Genomic DNA, 27,372 nt, shown 5'->3' with positions numbered 1-27,372 from the left:
ATGTGCACAGATAGAAACCAAATTCTATGAGGAAGCTCGCAATCTTGAGAGAAAGTATGCCGTTCTCTATCAGCCTCTATTTGATAAGCTTGAGATCATTAAGACAATTTATGAACCTACGGAAGAAGAATGTGAATGAAAACCAGATGAGGAGGATGAAATTTCAGGGGAACTAAAAGAAAAAGACAAGATTGAAGATGAGAAAAAGGATGAAGAAAAAGAAGACCCCAAGGGAATTCATGAATTCTGGTAGACTGTTTTTAAGAATATTTACTTGTGGGGTGTCTGGGAGGCTCAGTGTGTTAAGCACTGGACTCTTGGTCTGGTTCAGGTCATGGATCTCAGGGTCATGGAGTTCGCACTCAATGTAGAGTCTGCTTGGGGCTCGCACTCAATGCAGAGTCTGCTTGTCCCTCTCCCTGTGCTCCTCCTCGCACACATACTCTCTCTCTAGGTCTCTCTCTCTCTCATAAATAAATAAATAATAAAATCTTAAAAAAAATTAAAAAATGAAGAAGAATGTTGACTTGCTTAGTGATATGTCTCAGGAACAAGACGAATCTATTCCGAAGCACTTGAGAGATTTTAAAGCGAAGTTCTCAGATACTGGCCAGTTCATGAACTTTGTCTTAGAATCTCCCCTTGAACCCACTAAATATTTCACAAATGAAATGTTGACAAAGACATATAGGATGAGGTCAGAACCAGATGATTCTTACCCCTTTTCTTTTGATGGACCAGAAATTATGGGTTTTACAGGGTGTCAGACTGGAAAAAAGGAAAGAATGTCACTTTGAAAACCATTAAGAAGAAGCAGAATCGCAAGGGATTTGGGACAGTTCATACTGTGACCAGAACAGTTTCCAATGACTCTTTCTTCAGTTTGGTTTTGGTTTTGGTTTTGGGAGGGGGGGGGGGGTTGTTTGTTTGTTTTGTCCTTCCTGAAGTTCCCGCGAGTGGAGATTTGGGCGGCGATGCTGAAGTTATCCCTGTTGCCGACTTTGAAATTGGTCACTTTTTATGTACGTGTTTAATACCAAGGTCAGTGTTATACTTTACTGGAGAAGCTATTGAAGAAGATGATGATGATGATGACGACAACGGTGATGATGATAAAGAAGAAAGGAGAAGAACAAGGAGATGAGGAAAATGATCCAGACTACGCCTCAAAGAGGGATCAAAACGCAGCAGAACACAAGCCAGCAGTGAAGCAAGATGATCTATTTTCTGCTTCTCTGGAAAGGATGAATTTAGATAATTTGACAAGCCTATTTCAGGTTTTTATTGTTATTGTTTGCTTGTTTTTGTTTTTGCACACTAAAATAAAAATGTCAAATATAATTTTAGTACTCACACACACACACACAAAATATAGTTAACATATAATCCAATATTAGTTTCAGAAGTAGAATACAGTGATTCATTACTTACATATAACACCCAGTGTTCATCACAACAAGTGCCTTCCTTTAAAAAAAAATTATATATTCGTGAGAGAGAGAGAAAGAGCACAAAGAGGGTGAGGGGCAGAGGGAGAAGCAGGCTCTCCGCTGAGCAGGGAGCCTGATGTGGGGCTCAGTCCTGGGACTCTGGGATCCTGACCTGAACTGAAGGCAGATGCTTAATCGACTGAGCCACCCAGGGGTCCCTACAAGTGGCGCTTCTAATGCCCATCACCCATTTAATTCATTACCTCACCCACCTCCCCTTCAACAACCCTTAAGAGTCTATTTTATGGTTTGCCTCTCTTTTTTTTCTTCCCCTATATTTATCTGTTTTGTTTCTAAAATTCCACATATGAATGAAATCATGTTATTTGTCTTTCTACTTCACATAGCATAATACTCTCTAGTTCCATCCACTTAGCTGCAAATTCCATTGCCCTTGTTAAATATTCGGCACACATGCTAACATCAGCTTAGTTGACATGGTACAATTTTCCAATGGTCCACTTTAGCACTTTAGTTTATTCTTCCTTGCAGCATTTTTCTCCATTTTTAATTTAAATTTGTTTTATGTATTTATTTGAATATTTTCTGCTCTACCTCTTCCCTGTAAGCTCTACAAGAGTAGGGGTCTGCAACAGACCCCCTTTCCTTACTCTTCTATCTCATTACTTGCTGTTATTAGACATTCAGTAAAAACTCAATATATATTCTACTGAATGAATAAATGATGAACAAGTAAATGGAAGCTTAAGGGAGTTTTCCAAGGTATTCTAAGAAAAAAATCCCAATATTGAGAAAGGAAGATTGGTGGACTGTAAGACAGAGGATCTAAGAACAAGCTTAACCAACAAAAAGAACTCCTTGTTTATTCTTTTCCTTTAGAATATAAAGCAGTCAAATGTAGGTAACATCTATTTTCTCCAAAGCAGTAACTCATTTCAAGGTATGTTGCCATTCAATGGAGTCCGCTATAGCTGTTCAGTCTTAGGTTGTAGTGTGTTAAAGAGTTGTGTGGGCAGTGACGGTGAAGATTTTGTAGCAGAGCAAAAAGAAGACAAAGTGTTCAAGCTTTTCTTTTTGTTATCAGATAGGTAAAGAATGTAGGGCCTAGATAAAACTAGGAGGGCCGGTGATCATCATGTGATATAGAGAAGTAGCATACAAAGTGACAACACATGACCAGTTCCCGGATAAGACCCCTTTTTCTCAAAACTACTAAAAGAAGGTGAACAGTACGGGAGTGGTCAAATCTGGCCAATGCAAGTTAAAGTCTTCAATAATTTTTGTTGAAAATAAATACCTTTCTTCTTCTCATTCTCAGCTCATCATCTTTCTCTTTAGCTTACTTAGAAAACAGAAGCAAGGGCACCTGGGTGGCTCAGTGGGTTAGGCCTCTGCCTTTGGCTCGGGTCATGATCTCAGGGTCCTGGGATCAGTCCCACATCAGACTCTCTGCTCAGCGGGGAGCCTGCTTCCCCCTCTCTCTCTCTCTGCCTGCCTCTCTGCCTACTTGTGATCTCTGTCAGATAAATAAATAAAATCTTAAAAAGAAAAAAAAAAAGGAAAGAAAAAAACCAGAAGCACAATTTTGTGGTTTTTGAGAGGTATAAAGCCTTTAATGACTGAGGTCAGTGGGTAACAAAGGAAATTATAGGTGGGGCGGATTTGAAATGGTTAGAAATACAGGCTAAGCAGTCCTGTAATTATGTGTAGAGAGTTGTTTGAGCACGCTTGCTGCCTGCTGCCGCCGCCCTGTTGCCATTATTGTATGATGCAAATCTACACCTATTTATTTACTGTTTTCAAAGTATGCAATAATAGCCCTTCTAGCAGCATGACATTTTTTAAAAAACAGGTAAATTCTTAGTGACAAATTAAACACTGAACTTTTGTGCATCAAGAAGGTTAATGATAAATGTGTAAGTTACACTAAATGGTTATCTTTACCATTCACCTGGAGGGTCATAGTTAATCACTGACCATATTAAAGAACAGAACACAAAATTCAACTAATGTAGCAAGTGGATCTACTTCAAACTCTATTTTTACATTAAACAGATTCTTAATATGATAATTTAAATACATGCAATGTCAAAAGTTGTGTTTAGGGGCACTTGGGTGGCTCAGTGGGTTAAATCCTCTGCCTTCGGCTCAGATCATGGTCCCAGGGTCCTGGGATCAAGCCCCGCAACAGGCTCTCTGCTCCGGGGGGAGCCTGCTTCTTCCTCTCTGCCTGCCTCTCTGCCTACTTGTGATCTCTGTCAAATAAATAAATAAAATATCATTAAAAAAAAAAAAAGTTGTGTTTATGTACTGCTCTCTGAAGCAAGACATTTTTTTCCAAACAAATGAACAAGACTAATTCTATTCTAAGATTTTTAGTGTTTAAAGAAATGAAGTAATAGCTATTACTGTGTTGGTGCTATTCGTAGATTTTTCTGAAGTAGTTAAAAGGTATCAGTTTTATAAATGTTTCAAACAATAAATTCATTAAGCTATAACAAAACAGTTGGATTTATCTCTTCCAGTTTGGAAGCCCATTCTATTAAAGCTGAAATAGCTAACAATAACATTATTATAAATGTATATATCCAGTTAGAAAAAAAAATGACCCTGAAAATATTTGAGTTTCTGAAGGAACTAAATAAAAGAGGGTGCTCAAACTCTCAAAAACGCATGTAAACATGCATGCAAACACACATGCATACACACACACACACATACACAATAACACTCCATAAAAATACAGTAAGATTAAAGAATTTATAAGCAAATATTGATCATTGCGTTCCTTCCACAAATGACTTAAAAACTAGTCTAGAAATAAAATAGCAAGTAATTAAGGAAAAATGTACAAAAGCTTATAATATGTGGTAGAAAAACAGCAGGAATCTTATTAAAAAGAATAGACCAGGAAATTGAACTAAGAATGGGATTTACAGATATTGAAAATTCTATTGATTTATTTTATACTTCCCCTAAATAATTCTTGACAGAGCGTCTCTATATAACCAAAAAAAGCTACTATTTATTTAGTTGAATGTCTATATATAACAATTTATCTTCTGTCTGTATCTACTTAACCAGCTGACATGACTATATCAGCTATCAAAAGAGCCCTGAGTTTAAAGTACTTTTTTTGGTACAACTACTAACTCTTGGAATGACTTGACTAGAATAACTACAATAATATTTGTCTCAAAATGTAGCCTTGGGGCAGCTGGGTGGCTCAGAGGGTTAAGCCTCTGCCTTCAGCTCTGGTCATGATCTCAGGGTCCTGGGATCAAGCCTCGTGTCAGGCTCTCTGCTCAGTGGGGAGCCTGCTTCCCTTCCTCTCTCTCTGTCTGCCAAATAAATAAATAAAATCTTTTTAAAAAGTGTAGCTTTAATGCTCTGAGCCTTTCCTAAATTACTACTAAAGTAGCACTGAAAGACAATATTATGTGATATAAAATATACTGTACACATAATTAAATTTGGGGAGGACTACTAAAAATACAGTAAAGAATTTCTAATAAGTTGCTCTGAATGGAATTTTTTTTAATTGTTCTACATCATATTTATACATATATGTAATTAAATATTCCCTTTAAAAGCTAAATCAGAAATGAAGTGTGATTTACAGTGAAAACCCGCATGAGTCCAAATGAGTGAGGTTATTTTGTGTTAACACAATCCTCAAATTTCAGAAGTCTAACACAACAGAAGTCCATTTTTATTCCTGTTACGTGTCTAAATCAGGAGAGTGTGGGGCCTGTATACATCACATTCTTTTAATTACTTGGGCTGATAAAAATTCTTCTTTGACTCATGTATCCTATAAGGGGGAAAACTGGCAAATCATCCACTGAATCTTAAAGATGTCAGAGCTAAAACTTTTACCATTTTCCGTCTTTTTTTTTTTTTTTTGGCCAGAACAATTCAAATAGGATTATCTAAATTCAGAGGAGTAAAGGGGTATCTGGCTGGCTCAGTCATATAATAGAGTGTGCAACTCTTGATTTTCTGGGGTCGTGAGTTTGAGTCCCATGTTAGCCACAGAGATTCCTTAAAAAGATAAAAAATAAAAATAAATCTAAAAAAAAAAAAAAGGAGTAGAAAGCACAATCATATCACACATTCATAAGGGAGAACAAATAAATTGTGGTGATAATTCAACTTCCTAATCACTAAATATTCACTTCATTTCCCTTTACCTGTGAAATAGATTCACAAACTTCCCAAGAGAGAAAATCAAAATTCCATTTAGTTACAGCATCAAGCTCAAAGTTCAGGATCTCTGTGTAATAGATGATTGATAGTCTTTATATTAGGTCTCATTATGTCTCCTATTGCTCATTTATGAACTGCAGGGGCAAGTTATATATGTACCCCCAAACTCAATATACACTAGCATATTAGGGATGAGATAATGCAATAAACACCTGTTTCAGAAAAGGAAAGATGACCTGTGGATGACCCGGTGAAATCAGCTGGGCAGAGAGCCAGTATGTTCTCTAGTTAAGCCCCTCTTCTGTGAGTGGGTCCTCTACTCCATAGACTCTGCTCTTTGTGGGGTTCTTTCTTTCCCTTATGGTGCCTGGCTATATCTCTAATGGGCATTGGAGAAAGTGCCATCTTTAAGATCCTAGAGAATGACGGACCTCAAAGAAATGCAAAAACTTTTAGTGATAGATCTCATTCCTAAATCTGAGAAACTTCCCCAAATCTTCCTTAAGATCTTCTTTAAAAACTCAATGACCTCCATATCTATTTGCCTCCAGTGAGGCAAATTATCCTTATTATCCTTGGATTTCTTACCTCCCACTCCCCCTTCTTATTTTAACTTAAATGTGAATATGTTTTAAAATTTAAACCTTAAATCTCTTTTTATTGAGCCACTTTGTCCAGTTAAAATACTTTACTAGAAGGGCACCTGGGTGGCTCAATGGGTTAAAGCCTCTGCCTTCAGCTCAGGTCATGATCCCAGGGTTCTGGGATCAAGCCCTGCATCAGGCTCTCTGCTCAGGAGGGATCTACTTCCTCCTCTCTCTCTCTCTCTCTCTCTGCCTGCCTCTCTGCCTACTTGTGATCTCTGTCTGTCAAATAAATAAATAAAATCTTAAAAAAAAAAAAACTTGACTAGATGTCACACCCTTAGATGGCTCTTTACCACGAGAATTTTTTTTTTAAGATTTTATTTATTTATTTGACAGAAATATCACAAGTAGGCAGAGTGGCAGCCAGAGAGAGAGAGGAGGAAGCAGGCTCCCTGCCAAGCAGAGAGCCCGATGCAGAACTCGATCCCAGGACCCTGAGATCATGACCTGAGCCAAAAGTAGAGGCTTAACCCACTGAGCCACCCAGGTGCCCTCCCACTACAAGATTAAAAAAAAAAAATTATGTTCAGTTAGCCACTATATAGTATAGTTATTGATCTGGTGTTCAATGATTCATTAGCTGCGTATGACACCCAGTGCTCATCACGTGTGAGACATTCTAATACTTTCAGAGATTTTAACAATGACTGTGACAGCCATACTACTCCAATTGTCTTTGATGTGAAATAAATCATCCGTAAATCAGTGGTATAAAACAAAAACTATTTGATTATATTCATGGGTTCTATGGGTCAGGAAGTTGGAAAAGACACAGCAGGGAAGACCATTTTCTAAGGTCTCTGGGGCCTCAGCTGGAACAACTGGAGCTGAAGGATGGATGCACTTACTAGGTAACTTCTCTACGTAGATGGCTGATGATAGAAAGTAGAATGGTGGTTGCCAAGGGCTGGTGGGAGGGGAGAAATGGAAAGTTACTGTTTCATGGACACAGTTTCCATTTGAAAGGATGACAAAGTTCTGGGGATGGATGGCAGGTTGGTTGCACACAGTATGAATAGATATAATGCCATAGAACTACACACTCAAAAACAGTTTAGGTGAACTTCATTTTATGTATATTTTAACACATCAAAAAAAAAAAAAAAAAAAAAAGGCTACTGCTTGGGCTAAGATGACTGAAAAGCTGGCTCAGGTGGAAATGTTTACTGGAGCACTAACACCCGACCTGTGTGGCTTGGGTTTCTCGTACTATGTTGGCTGCGATCTGCAGGGGCCCTTCCAAACAGAAACCTCCAGACAGTGAGGATTCTGACCTGGTCTTGCAAGTCATTGAGCATACCTTCTGCCACAATGTATTGGTTAAAATGATCACAAACGCATGCAAATTGAAGAGGTTGGGTAGTAGCCCCTACCTTTCAACAGGAAGAGTGTCAAGGAATTTGAGACTATGTTTTAAGAGTGCTGCCCTCATGACAAAACTCAGTTTAAATTAGCCTTTGTCATTAAAGGCCTTCTCTATGTCATTTTCTACTTAGATTTGTGAAGGAGTTCTGTATTCTAGAACTGCAATTCACCAGATTTCTGAAAGTCCCTTTTCTTCTTTGCTTGCAATCCAGTCATTATTTTTATCCTTTTTAAAAAAAGATTTTACTTTAAAAATTTTTTGTTTACTTACTTATTAGAGGGGAGAGAGAGGGAGAGCTAGCAAGAGACAGCATGAGCAGGGGTGGAGGAAGTGGGGTGGGAACAGGGAGAGGGAGAAGCCAGCTCCCAGTTGAGCAGGGAGTCCCACGTGGGGCTCCATCCCAGGACCCAGGATCATATATGACCTGGACTGAAGGCAGATGCTTAAATGACTGAAAGTCAGTCACCTCCATTCTTTTTATCCTAAGCTATTTTCTCCCATAGTCCCTTGCCCAAATCCTACCAACAACTAAAACACAATACTAACATTTCTTTTTTTTTTTAAGATTTTATTTTTTTATTTAACAGATAGAAATCACAAGTAGGCAGAGAGGCCGGCAGATAGAGAGAAGAAGGGAAGCAGGCTCCCCGCTGAGCAGAGAGCCTGATGTGGGGTTCGATCCCAGGACCCTGGGATCATGACCTGAGCCCAAGGCAGAGGCTTTAACTCACTGAGCCACCCAGGTGCCCCCAACATTTCTTTTTCCAACATCTTCTCATAGGAGTTATCCTTCCCAAACAAATAATTGTGAGAATTTTGTTAAATATGTTGCCACTACATAATGGATTGTAATATTTTTTCCAGACTACCAATATCAGTTTCCTCAATGCTCTTTCCACCCACCATAAGGCAACTTACCATATGTTAAGCCACTTTGTGTATTAGTCAGGATAGTTTTATGTGTTATAGAAAATAACTTTAAAAATTCAGTAAATTAATGAAATTTTATTTCCTATACATATGTCCTGTCCAACTCAGGTCCTCAGGGAAGCTCTGCTAATGTTAAGTCACTCAGGAGCTAGGCTGATGGAGAACTAATTTCAATACATGCTGTGAATCAAGAACTGCCATTTAAAGCTTCTGCCTAAAAGAGATATATCCCTCACTTCTGCTCATATTCAATTGGCTAAAGCAATTAATTTAGGCACACCTACCTTCACAGAGCAAAGATGTTCAATGTTACTATGTGACCCATAAAGAGGAGAACTGGAAACATTTATGGAATAGCACAAATGACTACTGAAGTGTTCTAAACAATAAGGTCTACAATATCTAATTTGGTAATTTGTATTTTGATGTCCTGTTCATGCACAGATTCAATGGCTCTGTAGTACTGGGAATAATTACAATTTTTATTCAAATGTAATACACTTAAGTAGATTTTCTTAACTGTGGATCTATTATTTTAAAAAGAAAGTTAGGAAATAAATATTAGAATTCCTAAAAAACAAAACAGAACAAAAAAGCATTTCTTGCAAATAGGATTCTTAAATGCCAGAAATTTTTTCCAAAGAAATTTATGTTTTTCTCTGAAGTGTCTATTAGAGAATGGGATGAATGTGCACCTTTAGCTTTCTGAAATAGTTTGCATATAACATTACGACTAAACTGGCATAGTTGACTGCTTAACTCTCTGGGAAACTGCTGGTTGGATAGTAAATTGGTACAGTCTTTCTTGAAACTAATTTGCCAATATTTATCAGTAGATTTAAAATATTTATTTTGCTTGATCTAGTTATTTCACTTAAATCTATATGAAAGAAATTATCAGAGGTAAAATCATAATTTTGAAGATTTCTTGTATTTTTATGCTTGTGTGCATATATATATATCTCATATATGTATGTAATATAATTTTGTATATATATGAATATTCTACAGATACTCATGTGAAGAGAAAATACATAAAAATATCACTAGTACTTATATGTGTGTTTTAGATTCATGTTAACTTTTGGGTATTTTTTAATACTTTTGATGCTATAAATTTTCTACTATTTCTTTTATTTCTTTATTTTACTTATTATTTCTTTTATAATTAATTTCTAATATAAATTTATATTTATATAATTATAATTTTATAATATACAATAATTTCTTTTAGAATTTTATAATTTAGAAAATCAATCCCTAGGGCCTCTGAGGTGGCTCAGTTGGTTAAATGTCTGCCTTCAGCTCAGATCATGATCCCAGTGTCCCCAGAATCAAACCACGTCAGTCTCCTTTGCTCAGTGGGGAGCCTGCTTCTCCCTCTCCTCCGGGCTTGTGCTCTCTCTCACTATCTATGTCACTATCTAAATCTGTCTCTCTCTCTCTCTCAAATAAATAAATAAGATCTTTAAAAGAATTGATCCCTAGTTAATTTAGTATTATTCTATTGAACTATCCCTTTGAACCCATTATCTTTAATGGGTCTTTCCATATTTTTTAGCACTAAGTATGCAAATCAACTATTTGCCATTGTATTATCTGTCCAGGATGCAGGAAAAAATAAAAATATTTATTATTATATAATATATTTTATCAGGATTATGTGTCATCATATTTATTAGAAACAATAAAAAGATAAATTGACTAACATTATTTTTGTTTGTTGCAGGAAAAACCCTAGATTAAAAACAATGGAGTCTTGGACAACTTGATTTACGAGGTTGCCCCTTGCCCCCATTAATGAAAATTCTGGGATTTTAGGCTTTAGCTTCAGTCTGTATAAAGTCCCATTTTAACACTTTTTCATGATTTTTCATTTTTATTCCCCCCAAAAGCTATCTTCTAATAGAATTGGTTAGAAAATACTCATTTTTTTTGGTCAGATTTTAGTCACCAGGTATTAAAAGTTGCTGTTATATAATTACAAGGGCGGAGGGGAAATGGTGGTTCTGTTTTAACCAATGAGTGACAAAACAAAAGAGAAAAATCGGCATCCAGGCCTCTTCTAATTTCAACAAAGTACCACAAGGATATTATTTTCCCGTTAATAAATAATTCTATTTTTTTAAGTCCATAAAAGCTGAGGTTGACATATATATTTTTGCATAAGAGCAGTAAGTTATAAAACTTAGAAATTAGTAAAAATTACATTAATTTTTATTAGAATTTCTCTCTGCATGACGTGTTGCTTTTTACACAAAGAACCTTTAAATCAGTTATAATTATTCACATTTTGCCATTTTGTCCTTTTTGAAAAATACGTTGCAGTAAATAATACATTTTAGCATGCACACAATAAAGAAAAACAGGAAAAGTTTGGAATATCTATCCCTTCATATGGCAGATAGCCATTACCCACAAAATAATTCTATTTTGTCCAGCATCAAATACGATTTGAGAGTAATAACATAATTGTATAATCATGATATAAAACTATTAGTATGTTACTTCTCTGAAAGCATCATTGCTTATTTAATTTCTTTCTCCGGCTTTTACTTTAAAAAAATTTTATGTCCCTAATTGAAACGTAAATCTAGAAGCAGCTGTCAGCAATTTCTTTAATAGGTAAATTTATTTTTGGCATCTGCCACCTGAACTCTGGGTTCTATCACACCATCTCCTTCTGCCTGTCTTCCCCTCCATTTCTCACCCCCACTCTCTTATACCTTTGCCTTTACCATAAATTACCAGCGGTCTCATTTTTGCCTTTTAATCCTTTCCTAAAACCTGTTCTTTAAACATGAGCCCCTGCAATATAGATTTCTGGCTGTAGCCAGATATGAGCATGACTGGAGTGACAAAATCAAATGCTTACAGAGGCCAAAGCAGGGAAGTAAACTTCGGAGGGGGGGGGGGCGGCCATACGGAACCTGATAAGAATAATAAAGAATGAAGTAGAAAATTAGCTAACTTCACAACCAAGGAACGTTTAATATCATCTTTTCCAAATCAGGAAATAAAAAGTTGGAAAAGGATAAAAATTGGATAATGGTGAAATTCTTAAAAATGCCCAGATAGAGCATGGTTAACTGGTGTTATGATGTAAGAAACTTACTTTACAATTCCACTGTGGCCTAGAGGCAGCAGTTGCCCAAATTAAGAATTCACACTCTGGGGGTGATCAACTCTGCAGTAATCTAAAAGGCCACCTCTGCAAGGCAGCTCTCACAGGTGTTTCCACTATCTTTACCTTCCATCAACACCTGAAGCTACACTTACTAACATAAGAAAAGTTAGAATGCTTATGCATTGCTTTATCCACCAGCCTTAGAAAGGAAGTTTGATTGGCAAAATTGCTGTGCTTTTATTTAACTAAATTAGTGTACCCATTGCTGATTAAGAGGCTTGGACTCTAATAACTGGCTACCAGAATATTATTACCAGACCATTGTCATATTTGCCCAGATAAACCTTTCATGCAAGGCTTTCCAATAATCCAGAAATGGTGGAAAACTTGGTCGTCACTCAGTTTACTGCAAGATAGATTGTATAACTGTTTGTTTCTGGCTACCTAATAAATTCTTACTGTGTGTTCCAGTGTATTCTGAGGCTTGTTCTCATTAGAAGGTAGTAGTGACAGTGTAAGGGAGAATAAAAAGGAAGAGGAAAGAGGAGGGAGAAAAGGAGAAGAAGAGGTGGGAAGAGGGAAAAAAGAGGCCTCAACAGTTACATATTTCCTAACTGCATTAGACTGGTTCACAAAAACTAGTTTGCAAAAGTAAAAGCAAAATAAGCATGAATTTAAGCATCCCCCATGGACATGGCAGAATGTTCAATACAAACAAAAGACTCAATATACTTGTCACATTTTTTATGACAAGTGATTGTTTTGGAGCAATGCTCCTGAAGTTAGGGCTTACTCTAGGCACAGAAACTGGAAGACAGGATGTTATCTTCCTTGAGGATTACATTTCAAAGAGGATAGCTCCAGGAAAGACATTCCTTATCTTCAAGTTAGCAAGAGGTTTATTTGGCTTTTTAAAAAGATCCTATATATATGTAAAAGAAAATAGAGAAAGAATTTACAAGTTTTCTAAAATAAATACTCTTAGAGAAGGGTGGGGGAGAGAAGTCTCTTCCCTTATTTTGAACAAGGAGAATTAAGCCCCTTATTTTTATTTGTATATGCATCTTTTATTTTATATGTATATGCATCTTTTATTTGTATATACATCTCAACAATTCTCAAAGCACACTAACATTTGAGACACTGATTTAAGCCACTGTTTAAATATTTTATTTCTGAGAATAAATTTTGGGTTCATGGGGTAATCTCTGTGTTTATATAGATAGCTAGTAAAAAGATTTTCAAAACAGATAAAACCAGGACTCTCATAGAGATACAAAAATGCACACATGTTAAAAATTTTACTCTAATTCTTAATCATGAGGGAACCAGACAGATGTTATATTTAGTTTATAGATAAGAAATATATAAAAACTGTCCCCCCCCCCAAGAAGGGTACACAATTGAACCTCTATAGAGCAGAACATAATTTGCATGTCTATAGACAATTATCTGTCATTTCAATCAGTTACTGTTTAGTCTATTTGGGCTTCTTTAACAAGTATACCAAAAACTGGGTAGCTCGTAAGCAATGGAAATTTATTTTTCATGGTGTTGGAGTCCAGGAAATCCAATATTGAGGCATCAGCTTCCTAGATCACCATTTTTTCTTTGGAGCTTCACATCATGGAAAAGGCAAAGACTTTTTCAGGCTGCTTTTGTAAGGACACTAATTCCATTCATGAGGACTCTGCCCTCACCACCTAATCACCTCTTAAAGTTCCCACTTCATAATACCATCACCTTGGGGGTTAGATTTCAACACATGAATTTAGGGGCAGGGGACCCAGGTCAGGACACCACACACACACACCTTCAGAATATGGCAGTCACCTGCAATGCACAGCCTTACAAAATAGCTCAAAGACAATGAGAGTTGATGATTCAGGTAATCTGGAAGGGTGTCCTCCAGAGGTGCATAACTGAAGTATGTATTTTTTTCCTACAAGATGAGTGATCTCAATTTTGAAATATATAATTGATTCGAGGCACGATATCTTAATTTGTAAGGTATTAGATAATTTGATTATTGGTATGCAGTATTGGAGTATTTAAAACAAGCTGATTTATTTCATGTATATATTTGATTTATTAGATTTGGAGTAATTGCTCTGATAGCTTTAATGTTCCTTCAGTTGTATACACATCTTACAACTCTCAGAGCTGGAATTATAACTGAATCCCTTTCCACGTTACCATTCAGGGCCTCCAAATTATGCATAAGAATTAGAATGGTACTGTCTTTTGTCAGTTTACACAGGGGTAACCTGGAGGATGACCACAAATTAGATAGAGAGCTGCCAGTAGTCCAGACACGTAGAATAGTGTTTCTCAGTCTTTATTCTCCTACAATTTATATCATTTTGCTGTCATAAATACTACTTGTATTATTATTTATGTAGAATTATGTCATATTTATGTATTATTTATGAAGTTAATTTAATATTAAACTTACTAGTTTACGGAGGCCAAGAAAAACAAGGCTGTACCCACCTCGAGTCTAGCCCTGACATAAGTACAGCCATCTTGACAAAGCAAAAGCTGGCACCTTGCACCCCCTCTCTACCTGCTCCCTGCCCCTTGGTGTTATGTGTGACATTCCTCAGCCAGCCCTGGCTGCCCTAAAAGAAAAACAGTTAACTTGCAGAGATCACAATCCTGCAAGACAGGAGTCTCCCTTGGTTTACAAATGTCCCAGTGATTTACAACAAAGAAGCTATCTTATCAATAGCCCAATTTCCAGAGGCAAATAACTCAGTTCCTCAAGCCCATTCCTCCATAAAACTGAACAAGGCTGAGGTGGAAGGAAATGTAAATAAAGTTAAATTTCTTCTAAACCTAAATCTCACTAACAAGGACGCTTGATAACAAGAATGTGACATTCCACCAGGAAACTCCCAATTGTCTTCATGTCAGTGCCTCATTAGGGGGAAAAACAGCCTTGGCTTGATAATAACCAGGCCTCCAATATCCTAACAGTCTTCTTTACCCTGATAACCCTTCTGAATATCCTCTTTGTCCTCACACACCGCCAAATCCACCCCTACTCTGCCTTTAAAAACTCTGACTGTAGTCTGGTTCAGGGTCCAAGTCCCTACTCCATTGTGTCGGGTATACTTGGGCCCAAGCTTAAGCTTGTCAAATAAACCCTCATGTGATTGCATTGATGTTGGCTCCTTGGTGGTCTCTCTCGGATGCAAAAACTTGGGCGTAACACTTTTTTTTTAATCTTAAGTTGTGATGTCTTTGAAACTGTAGACTCAATATACTTATTTTTTTCTAAAATTATTTTTTAGAGAGGGAGAGGGAAGGTCTTCTATGGTGGGTAAAAATACATTAAAAAAAAGCACAGAGTTTTCATACAATTGTCAGGTTCAGGGTCATTACTTTTTCAGTTCCGTTTTCAAACTGAGGATCCAATGCAAGAAGGTTATAGCTCTAATGACCCCTGAAATTGAACAACCAACATGTAAAAACATTATCAAAATGAATTAACTTATCTGAATGCACTTTATAAATTACAAAATATAAACAAAGTAATTTAGAACACTGAAAAATTTCAGAACTTCACAGCAAGTCCTGCCATGGCTGTGGGATAAGCAATGATTTCTACAAATTTATAAATTAAGGAAGAATATATAATTTTTTAAAGTTTAGATGAAGTGCAAAAATAAGTCCTAAAATTTAATGCATGCTTTGAATTAATGTCAAAGGTATTTACTTTTTGAATATAAACTTGGCATTTACAAACATAATCCATTAAATATCATAGCCCTTTTCAAAAATGCATGAGTGTTGGGCCATCCCTCAGTTCCTCACTTGGGATAAGGCTGCCAATCACCAGGTCTGTGTGTCTGTGATGTCCCATTACCTTATTGTAGTCACAGGCCCAGAATTACTCCTCTGCATCCATGGAGTAAGTCTGGAAAGTTCATTCGTAATTCAGGGCTGGCATTTTTCTTAGAAATGAATTTGAAGAAGACATGTAAGTTTGTCTCATATATTCTCTAATTATTGAGATTCTTCACCTAAGGGATCTGCTTTGTATAAGATACTATATGTTTAGGGTTTTGTTGTTTTAAGTTTCAAGGATCAAATGTTGTGCCAACTACCCTAAGATTAAAAATATTAATGTATCTGGATATTCTCCCAATTATAATCTTGAGACAAAGGTGAGTATTAAAATTATGCCTTCACTCATCCATTTTATGCAACATGGTGGCCCTTGAATTGATAAGGACAAAACAGACTGACATAACAGTGAGACAAAGAGAACATTTTCTAAAGTAGGTAGTACTAAAATAAGTAGTATTATGACTATATGAAGTTTATGACAAGTGAAACAACTATAAATGTTGGAAAAGTTGAGCATCTATTTTCAAATTCAGTTTTGTATTACTGCCAAAAACTTTAGATTCCTTTACTTTCTGGATTTGGACTCCTGGCTCTTTTTTAGTTTGCTTCCATCTTTCTCTCCTGGGAAAACTGGCTTTGCTTTATTGACTTTTCTCCTGTGATAGTTCCCGTTACTGAATCCTCATTCTATCGCTTACCTAGAATTCAATTTCCAGAAAATGCTTAGTCTCCAGAGACAGAACAAGTTGACAGTTTGTTGTCTCCTACTAAAATGCACTTTGTGTCACTTCATTTAGGTATGACTTGCCCCTTAACCAAGTATATGATTCAAAATCAAAAGTGAAACTCCTGCTAAAATTCTTTCAGTTTCTACTCCAAGCTATTTCCATACTTGGAGAATTGCTTTACTTGCATATTTAAAAAACAGGAAAAGATAACAAGGAAAACTTTTACTTAGCCTAAGCAATTTTTTCACTGTACAGACAGTCATTATATATATGTTTATGAGCTGTTCAATTATACAGCATATCATTTTATCATTTTTTGCTACATAATTACTTTTGGGGGTTTATAAATGAGGCAAATTTTAAAGTACAATTAGTATTTATAATAACCCAATGCAATTCAAACAATCTCTTTAATTCATTTATTTGTATTATTATTTTCATGCTATTCCATATTAAGTTTAAATATAGTGAATTCAACAAACTGATCAGTAGACATGTATACCTATGACATTAGTGGGTGTCATATCACTTTGTATCAGAAAAGTATTTATTCATTATTCAGATGCTTAAGGCTAGAATCAAATGCTTTCCATGCAAATAATATCAACATTAACCTTCAGAAAAAAAATCTAAAATTTAATAGTATAAGTTGTTCAAATAACAGTCAATGAGGAGCACCTAGGTAGCTCAGTTAGTTAGGTGTCTGCCTTTGGCTCAGCATTGGTTTTAAAGTTGATAGTCTGAAATCTTAGAGAATTCATAGTTTATTTAAAGAAAGTAATGATATTTTATTGTTGGCATGAATTGGTACCATATGTAGTCTATAATAACTCACATTATTAGGCCTCTTCTTTAGGGCAAAATATTTACTGACTTGTTAAAACACTTTAAAAAAATGAAAAACCTGCTGCTCTAATATTGGAAAAAATTAGAAAATAAGGAAAGTTTAGAAAAGTAGTCTGTGCATTAGAATATTTTTAAATTAAAATCTTTACTCAAAAGATCCTAAATGTTTTACCTGTACTCAAAAATCAAAAGTTACTTGAGAAACCATATAATTTATTATTAAAAAGAAGATTTCTAAAATATCATTCTTTCTACTCATGACTGGGACTGCATTCACAAGGACATTTGAATTGAGATGCATAGAACAGTTAGCTATAAATATTTTTGGCCAATGAGTCACATCGCAGAGGCAGAAAAGTGTCCAACTTACACTTTTCCTTTGTTTATTATTGTAAGAGAGAAAACCATCTCCCCTAGACTGGTTCAATATGAATGACTGAGTCAACTTTTGGAGCCAGCCTTCTTCTTTAACCATAAATAAAAAAATAGTAAGATAATAAAAATCAAAATAGATAATATAGTTAAGAAAGCCAATATGAAGAAATAACAATAATAATTAAACTATTGAGTTAAGTTACCTCTATACCTACTTTGTTGAGGGTTTTTATCATGAATGGAAGTTGTACTTTATCAAATGCTTTTTCCACATCTATTGAAACAATCATGTGGCTTTTATCCTTTCTTTTATTAATGTTGTGTACCACATTCATTGATTTTGCAAATATTAAACCACCCATAAACCCAGGAATAAATCCCACTGGACTGTGGTGAATGATTTTTTTTTAATGTATTGTTGAATTCAATTTGTTAATATTCTATTGAGAATTTTTTGCATCCATATTCATCAGAGATATTGGCCTCTAGTTCTCCTTTTAAGTAGAGTCTTTACCTGGTTTTGGTATCAGAGTAATGCTGCCTCTAGAATAAATTTGGAAGTTTTCCTTCTTTTTCTCTTATTTGGAGTTAGTTTGAGAAGAATAGGTATTAACTCTTTAAATGTTTGGTAGAATTTGCCTGTGAAGCCATCTGGCCCTGGACATTTGTTTGTTGGGAGTTTTTGAATACTGATTCAATTTATTTGCTGGTTATCAGTCTGTTCAAATTTTTATTTCTTCCTGTTTCAGTTTTAGTAGTTTATATGTTTGTAGGAATTTATCCATTTCTTCCAGGTGGTGCAATTTGTTGGCATATAGTTTTTCATAATATTCTCTTGCAATTGTTTGTATTTTTGTGGTGTTGGTTATTTCTTCTCTTTCATTCATGATTCTATTTATTTGGATCTTTTTTCTTTTGGTAAGTCTGGCAAGAGGTTTATCAATTTTATTAATTCTTTCAAAGAACTAGTTCCTGGTTTCACTGATCTGTTCTATTATTTTTTTCATTTCTATATCATTTATTTCTGCTCTTATCTTTATTATTTCCTTCCCTTTGCTGGCTTTAGGCATTGTTTGTTGTCCTTTTTCTAGCACCATTTGTTATAAGGGTAGGTTCTTTATTAGATATTTTTCTTGACTCTTAAGTTGGGCCTGTATTACCATATACTTCTCTCTTAAGACCACTTTTGCTGCATCCAAAGATTTTGGACCATTAAGTTTTCATTTCCATTTCTTTCTTTTTTTTTTTTTTTTTAAGATTTTATTTACTTATTTGAGAGAAAGAAAAAGCACAGAGGGAGAGTAAGAAGGAGAAACAGATTCCCTGCTGAGCAGAGAGCCCAATGTGGGGCTCTATCCCAGGATCCTGAGATCATGACCTGAGCCAAAGGCAGACGCCTAACCAAATGATCCATCCAGGGGCCCTGGCTTCTTGTTTCACAGCATGGTCAGAACAAGTACATGGCATGATTTCAATCTTTTTGTGTTTGTTGAGGACTGTTTTATGCCTAATATGTGATCTCTTCTGGAGAATGTCCCATGTACATTTGAAGAATGTGTATTCTGCTCTTTAAGGAGTGAATGTTCTGAATATGTCTGTTAAGTCAATCTGGTCTAGTGTGTCATTCAAAGCCATCATTTCTTTGTTTATTTTCTGTTTAGATGATTTGTTGATTGATAAAAATGGGATGTTAAAGCCCCCTACTATTATTGTTTATTATGAATTGGTTCTTTTATGCCTGCTGTTAATTGTTTTATATATTTGGGTGCTCCCATGTTGGGTGTATATATATTTACCATTGTTATATCTTCTTGTTGGATTGTCCCTTTTATGTTTATAAAAGGCCATATATGAAAAACCTATAGGTAATATCATCTTCAGTGGGGAAAAACTGAGCTTTCCTCTTATGGTCAGGAACAAGAAGGGGATGTCCACTCTCACTGCTATTATTTAACATAGTACTGGAAGACCTAGCCACAGCAGTCAGACCACACATAGAAATAAAGGCATCCAAATCAGCAAGGAAGAAGTAAAACTTTCATTATTTGCAGATGACATAATACTTCATATAGAAAACCCAAATACTTCACCAAGAAACAGCTAAAAATGATAAATAAATTTGGTAAAGTTGCAGGATACAAAATCAAAATCATCAGAAATTTATTGCATTTCATACACCAATAATGAAGCAAAAGAAAGAGAAATTAAGGAATCAACCACATTTATAATTGTAGTAAACAGAGTAAAATAACTCCAAATAAACCTAACCAAAGAGGTGAGGGGCTTGTACTCTAAAAACTACAGATGAAACAAATTGAAGATGACACAAAGAAATAAAAGACATTCCATGCTCATGGAAGGAAGAACAAATATTGTTAAAATGTCTATGCTCCCAAAAGCATCTACACATTCAAAGCAACCCCTATCAGAATACCAACAGCATTTTTCACAGAGCTAGAACAAACAACCCTAAAATTCGTATGAAACTGCAAGAGACCCTAAATAGCCAAAGCAACCTTGAAAAAGAAAAGCAAAGCTGGAACCATTAAAATTCCAGATCTCAAATTATATTACAAAGCTGTAGTGATCAAGACAGTCTGGTATTGGCACAAAAATAGACACATAGTCCAATAGAACAGAATAAAAAACCTAAAAATGAACTCCCTGACTGTATGGTCAATGAATTATTGACAAAGAAGTAAAAAATATCCAATAGGAAAAAAGACAGTCTCTTCAACAAATGGTGTTGGGAAAATTTGACAACCACATGCAAAAGAATGAAACTGGATGACTTTCTTATACCTCATACACAAATAAATCCAAAATGGTTTAAAGACCTAAATGTAAGACCTGAAACCATAAAATTCTAGAGAAAAGAGACAGTAACCTCTTTGACATTAGCCATAGCAACATTTGTCTAGTTATATCTCCTGAAGCAAGGGAAACAAAGGCAAAAATAAACTCCTGGGATTTCAAAGGGATACATTCCCCCCAAAGTTTATAGCAGCATTATTTACAATATCCAAATTATAGAAACAGTCCAAGTGTCCATCGGCTGATGAATGAATAAAGAAGAGATGAAATTAGATAGATGATAGATGATAGATAGATAGATATAATGTAACAATACTCAGCCACAAAAAAGAATCAAATCTTGCCATTTGCAGTGACTTGGATGGAACTAGACAGTATTATCTGAGTGAAATAAGTCAGAGAAAGACAAATGTCATATGATTTCAATCATATTTGGAATTTAAGAAACAAAACAAAGAATCAAAGAGGAAAAAAAAAAAAAAAGAGGGAAAGACAAACCAAAAAACAGACTCTTGACTAAAGAGAACAAACTGATAGCAGATGGGTTAAATAGGTGATGGGGATATAGGAGTTGATTGGTTGTAATGAGTACAGGGTGATGTGTGGAAGTTTTGAATCACTATATTGTACACCTGAAACTAATATTACACCATTATGTTACCTAATTGGATTTTAAATAAATACTTGAAAAAACTCCCACTATGTACTATCATTGACTCCTTAAAAAGAGGTGAAAACAGAAGAGAAATAAGAAGGGAAAAGGAGACAAGTTTAAATAATACTTAATTCACATACTTAAAATTAAAGAAAACATTGTACTAACAAATCAAGGGTAGGCAATAATGAGGAGAGGAGAGGAAAATGCAAAATTCAAACAAAAACCAAATAGATGAAAACCTTGATTTTAATAATAATTACAAGTGAAGTATATAAAAAATTGACCTATTTGGCAGGAAATTGATTAAAGGAGAACACAAGCTTATATAATTTTATAAAACTTATAAATGCTTGTGTAATTTACAGAAAAGAAATAAAGAAAAAAAAAGCAAAAGAACCACGAAACATAGTCATAAGAGAATCTATTTACAATCGGAGTTGAAAGACAGAGAGTGAGTGTGTGTGCACAAATGAAGAATAAAAATAGGGGCACCTGGGTGGCTCAGTGGGTTAAAGCCTCTGCCTTCGGGTCAGGTCATGATCTCGGGGTCCTGGGATCGATCCCTGGATAGAACTCTCTGCTCAGTGGGGAGCCTGCTTCCCCCCCCCCACCCCGTCCCGCCTGCCTCTCTGCATGCTTGTAATCTCTCCGTGTCAAATAAATAAATCTAAAAATAAATAAATAAATAAAATTCACTGAGACAGTTACTCAAGAAATATAATATTTCACTCAAATACATGTTAGACACAGGAAATAAAATAGGGATAAAAAAATTCCATGGCCACTGTATTCATTTAGCTTAATTACTACTGACAGAAAAAGACACTGATTTAATAATTGTTCAAAAGAAGCTGCAAGCGCATATGAAGTCAGTGCCATGGAAGATTTCTACATGCTAACACTAGCATGTCATCGGGGACTCACCTATACGGAGGGAAGGGAGGAAGCTGCATTGCTATTTGAATGGACTTCATGAGCAGAATTTTCTAGATGAGGAGTAGTGGAGGATTGAGTGGGTGGAGAGCTAAGTGTCACACACAGAGGAAAAGGCAGAAGCAATACCTGAACTAAGGAAAGGATTGAGTTGCAAATATGGAAGGTTCAATGAGAACCAGGGACAATTCATGAAAATAAGTTAATACCCAGACAAATGCCTGAATAGCAAAGCAGATGAAGAGGCTTCCAAATATCCAGGCTTCCAAAGCAGTTCTTATTTAAAAAAAAAAAAAAAATCAGTATTTTGCTAGCCTCAGACATCTCCACTCCACCATATTGTTAAATGATGGTGCAATATGATAGTGTAATATTTATAAATATTTGTGGGAGAGCACACTATAATCCAGGCTCTCGTTTACATCACCCCTAATCCTATCCTGTGTTTCTTCATCAAAAGTAATCACACTCCTGGAGCACCAATTCTAAATTTTCTCTTGGGTTTCTTTGTGTTTTACTTACTATGTAAGTATGAACTTCTAATGAATACATTTTTAGTTTTCTTCTTGTTTTTGGTCTTTGTAAAAAAAAAAAAAATAGTACTGTGCCATGTAGGTTTTTTTGCGACTTTTATTTAAAATTAATTTCTAATATTCACCTGTGTTCACATGTGTAGCTGCAATTTATACATTTCTAATGATATCGAATAGTCTATTATGTAATAGTTCACAAGATATTTATATCTTTTCCTGACAATATGTATCTTGGCTGTTTCCAGCTTGAAGTTACAAGCAAAGTTGCTATAAATATTCTTGTACATGTATTCCAGGGCACAGAGTAAGAACTTCATAATATCACAGCTGATGCTGAGCAAATGTTACTTATTCCATCCAGTGTTTTCACTAAAAGATGAAGATGTTTTTGCTGAAATTGAAATAACATCATTACCTGATCTTCCTGGGTTTTCGCTTGTGTTAGAGATTTTAGAACACGTTGTCTTGCAGTATGGTTCTTAACATTTGTGTAATTTCTCCTACAATATTGCAAGTGACTTGCTAGCATGCTTTTTCATTCTTTTATTCCCACAGTGCAGCATCTTGCATATCACACCATAATGTTCAAAATTTCTTGAAATAAATTGAACATTTAAAACTGCACTTAATATATCAAGATTAATCATTCTTAGCTGAAAAATGTTTACTCTCCTACCAGAGGCAGAAGAGATGGCTATGTTGCTTTTTAATTTATTTTTCTCTGGCTTTTTAATGTAGCTTTAAACTCTAAGTCCCTTTGCCTGAGAAATCCATTTCAGAAGACTCTTTTGCTACCCTCAGCATCACTGCTAGTATAAATCTGTCTAATTGACACACTTTGCTTTAGAGTTGAGGGGGAAATATAGCTCAGGACTGTGTTTTTAACACACATATTTAATGTAGTGAATGATTTTTAATGCACTTCTTATTTTTAGTCTGATTGTTCACTTTGCCCTTTTCTTGAGCATCAAGAAGCTTTCTTCTTCTAATTTCTCATTAAAATGTAAACCTACACTCTGGCCTAAGAGGAAATATTTCTAGTCCCTGACGTTCTACATAAATTTAAGAGATTTTAATGTGTATTTGCATGGTTATGAGGGACAAGAAAAAAATCCAATAGACGGCTGATATTTTCAGGGACAACTCTTGGATAGATTTATGATCCTTGTCTTAAAGGGTTATGGAACATCAGGGATATCTGAGGACACACCATCTAAATAATCTCATGGAAACTTTCCTAACATAATGTGTTACATCTCCTCATTCTTTGAAATACAAGTTTTATCATCGCAAGATTATTTAATATCAGTTTTCTTAACATGTAAAATAAAACTTACTTGAGAACTATGTGGTCTTTAAATTATATCACTTTGCCTAAGATTTGTCTACCTGAGCCCATGCTCTAGTTAAATTAACAAAATATTTAGTCAAGTTATCATTATTTTGCCTGAAATAGAAAATCCAGAATATTAAATAGAAATGACTTGAATTTTTTTTCCAGTTGTTTCAATTTACAAATAAAAGTCAAAGATACAAAGAAGTAAAGTTATATAGCTAGTGGCAGAGTTAAAGCTAGATCACCTTCTATTCAGTGATTTTTATACTGTTAAATAATTTCATCTTTGCTTCCCAATCAGCCATCACCTCCCCCCCACATCCCCACATACACATACCACACACACATTAATATCACTACTAGCATCAGACTTAATTCCAAATAATGTATCCGGTTAAATTATGGCCTGAATTATCTGGGTCCCTAATAATCAGCTTTCTAGTAAGAAATAGAGAAGACTTGCAGATTGCTTGTAATTCATTTTGGCTTAATACAAATTGCATAGAGAGTTGGTGACTACAAAGAGTTTGAAACCCATTTGTAGACTGGTAAGATAAATGTTATATGCTTCTAAAATGGGAATAAAAGAAAGGAGTTCCAGAATTGTGTTGTATTTTGTTTTCTTTGTGCTGAGCATATTTAAACATACTTTTTCTTATCCAAATACCCAGAGTTATTTTGAGTGCCTTTATCAGCACTCAAACAACACCCCTAATGTATCACAGAAGTAGTTATCACTATTTGATGACTTCCTCAGACTATACCAATCTATTACACTATTGGGAGATCATATCATTAAAAATCTGTTTTACCGGTTAGATTGCAGCTCACTGATGCAGCTAAGCATTTGCAATTCAGGTCTAATATGTGAACACTTTTCCTTGACATTTCCAAAAGGGAGACAGTGGAGTACTGATAGTCATGAACACAGACCTCATGAATGAAAGTAATTGTGTATTTCCAAGGACCTAGCTTTTCTGACAACACAGATAATACGACTTCAAGTCTCGATTTCTTATGGCACTTTTTGAAAAAGTCTATCTTGCCTTAGATTTAGTCCCATTTATGAGGGACCCTTTGGGAAGTTCTGGAAAGCCAGAAACCTATGGGAAAATGCATTGGTTCTCACCAAGCTCATAGTGACAGAGCAAGGAGATACCTATCTTCAAGCCAAAGATCCAGCCCTGCTTGACACCCTGACCTTGGACCTGTGAGAAAACAAATTTCTTTTATTTAAACCACCCAGCCTGTTGTATTTTGTTATGGCAGCCCTAGCAAATTAATATAGGGCAGTTCTCAAAGACAGCAGCTGGTTTCCTTCCTTCAGAATTAGGGAACAAGTGAGTACACCCAAAAGGAAAGCCACAATCCTTTTGTAACTCAGTCTCAAAAGTAACAGCTAAATACTTCTGTTGTATCCTATTCACTAGCAGTCAATAAGCTGAGCTCAAATACAATGGGAGGGGATAGTATGAGGGCATAAAAACAATGAGGTAGGGACTATCTAAGAGGCTGCCTGCCACAGAACAAAACATCTATAATTTAGGGATTCTAAATGAGGTGAAGAATAAAAAGCCATAGAGAATATTATATGATGAATGGATTATGTGGGAGCTGTAATAAACAACCCTTGAGAGTGTTTGAGCTGTGTTTAAGCTGAAGGAGAACTCTCCAACCTTGCACCACGTAACTGTTTTCATCCCATGGTGTTACATGAAAAGAAACTTAGGAGACCCCTAGTAATCATCACAGCTGATAAGAACACTCAATCCAATTTTGTTTTCTTTATCATCACCTATATTTACTCTCTTGTATGACAAGGAAGAATAGGAAGTAGAAGGGATTTTAATTAGGTAAGTGTCATCAACTACCCTCGTACTGCTGCTTTGCATTTAGTTTTCCCTCCACCCCTTGCCAGTTTTCATGCTTGACTTAGAAACATCTCTTCATGAGTAAAGCTTGCAGTCAATTATTATGTGACAGTACCAACTATTGCCCTAAATATATATTCAAATTAAGGGTTACATAGCGGGCATTTCTAAAGCAGAACATTCCTGTAAAACAAACAAAAACCAAGCCAGCTGGAATGTTATTTTGGATACACCGTCCTACCTCGGGACCATTATTAGTTTCTCAGGACTTATCTCCAAAAATTCACTCAGAGGAAAAAAAAAAAAAAAGGTAAACTAGGTTATAAGCAAACACTAGCTAAATACATGCTATTAAAGGTGAGAAAGAGGGGCGCCTGGGTGGCTCAGTGGGTTAAAGCCTCTGCTTTGGCTCAGGTCATGATCTCAGGGTCCTGGGATCAAGCCTCACATGGGCTCTCTGCTCAGCAGGGAGCCTGCTTCCCCCTCTCTCTGCCTGCCTCTCTGACTACTTGTGATCTCTGCATGTCGAATAAATAAATAAAGTCTTAAAAAAATATAATGGTGAGAAAGAAGTGTTAAGAATCCCAAAAATCTTTCTCTGAAGAAAAAAGAAGCTCCATATATTTTAAGAGGTAAAAACACCATCAGAGGCATATTTGTGATTATTTCTTTCTGTGGCCATTGTAACAAGATAAAGAGGAAGAAGGTCAATTTGGAAAATTTTGGAGAGAACTTCAATTTTTGGTCTACGCTCCCCATTTATTAAGTCAGTAGAACAAATCCATAAGTTTAAGTTCTGAATCACCTGGCCATTAAAAAATATACTCACATAACAAAGTATCTGTACTCTTGGCATAGGGCATACTTGGAATTATGATCTCTGGTGTTTAAAATTAGCCTTGGGGAGTTTAAAACTCCATTACCATGCCTTCCAAGTCTTCCACTCTCCACCTCGTTCTTTTCCTGTGCCATTAAGTGGACATGACAATGAGGAGTATGGAGCTTAAACTTAACTCGGCTGAGTCTGAATCCCTGGCTAGCTATAAGACAATTCTGAGACTCAATTTCTTAATCTGTAGTGTGGAAATAATCACAGCAATAGAGGGGAAGAAAGTCCACTTTTAAAAAAAAAAATTATTTATTTATCTGGGAGAAAGAGAGAGCGTGCGAGCATGAGAGGGGTAGGGTCAGAAGGAGAAGCAGACTCCCTATTGAGCAGGGAACCCAACGCGGGACTCAATCCTGGAACTACTGGATCATAACCTGAGCTAAAAGCAGTCAAGTTAACTGACTGAGCCACACAGGAACCCAAACGTCACTTTCTATCCAGCTTGACTGATGGTAAGCATTCAAACCACATCTATCCATTATTAAGTTGATTATTCTGTCATAAATGTCCTTTAATTTGTGGACTGGCCAAATGTATTTTCCTTCTTCAAGATACAACTCAAATATCTGCGAAGAGTGATAATTTGACTTCTTCTTTGCCGATTTGGATGCCTTTAATTTCCTTTTGTTGTCTGATTGCTGAGGTTAGGACCTCTAGTACTATGTTGAATACAAGACAGCATGGTACTGGCACAAAAACAGACACATAGATCAATGGAACAGAATAGAGAGCCCAGAAATAGACCCTCAACTCTACAGTCAACTAATCTTCGACAAAGCAGGAAAGAATGTCCAATGGATAAAA

At 35.7% G+C, this 27,372-nt stretch overlaps 1 pseudogene; it reads left to right on the top strand.

Moving 5' to 3' along the window:
- Positions 1-25,022, top strand: LOC132020310 (nucleosome assembly protein 1-like 1; annotated as a pseudogene).
- Positions 25,023-27,372: the final 2,350 nt, after the last annotated feature.

This window comes from Mustela nigripes, chromosome 6 (assembly GCF_022355385.1).
Source record: "Mustela nigripes isolate SB6536 chromosome 6, MUSNIG.SB6536, whole genome shotgun sequence".
Taxonomy (NCBI): domain Eukaryota; kingdom Metazoa; phylum Chordata; class Mammalia; order Carnivora; family Mustelidae; genus Mustela; species Mustela nigripes.
This window is presented reverse-complemented; position numbering and strand designations above follow the sequence as displayed.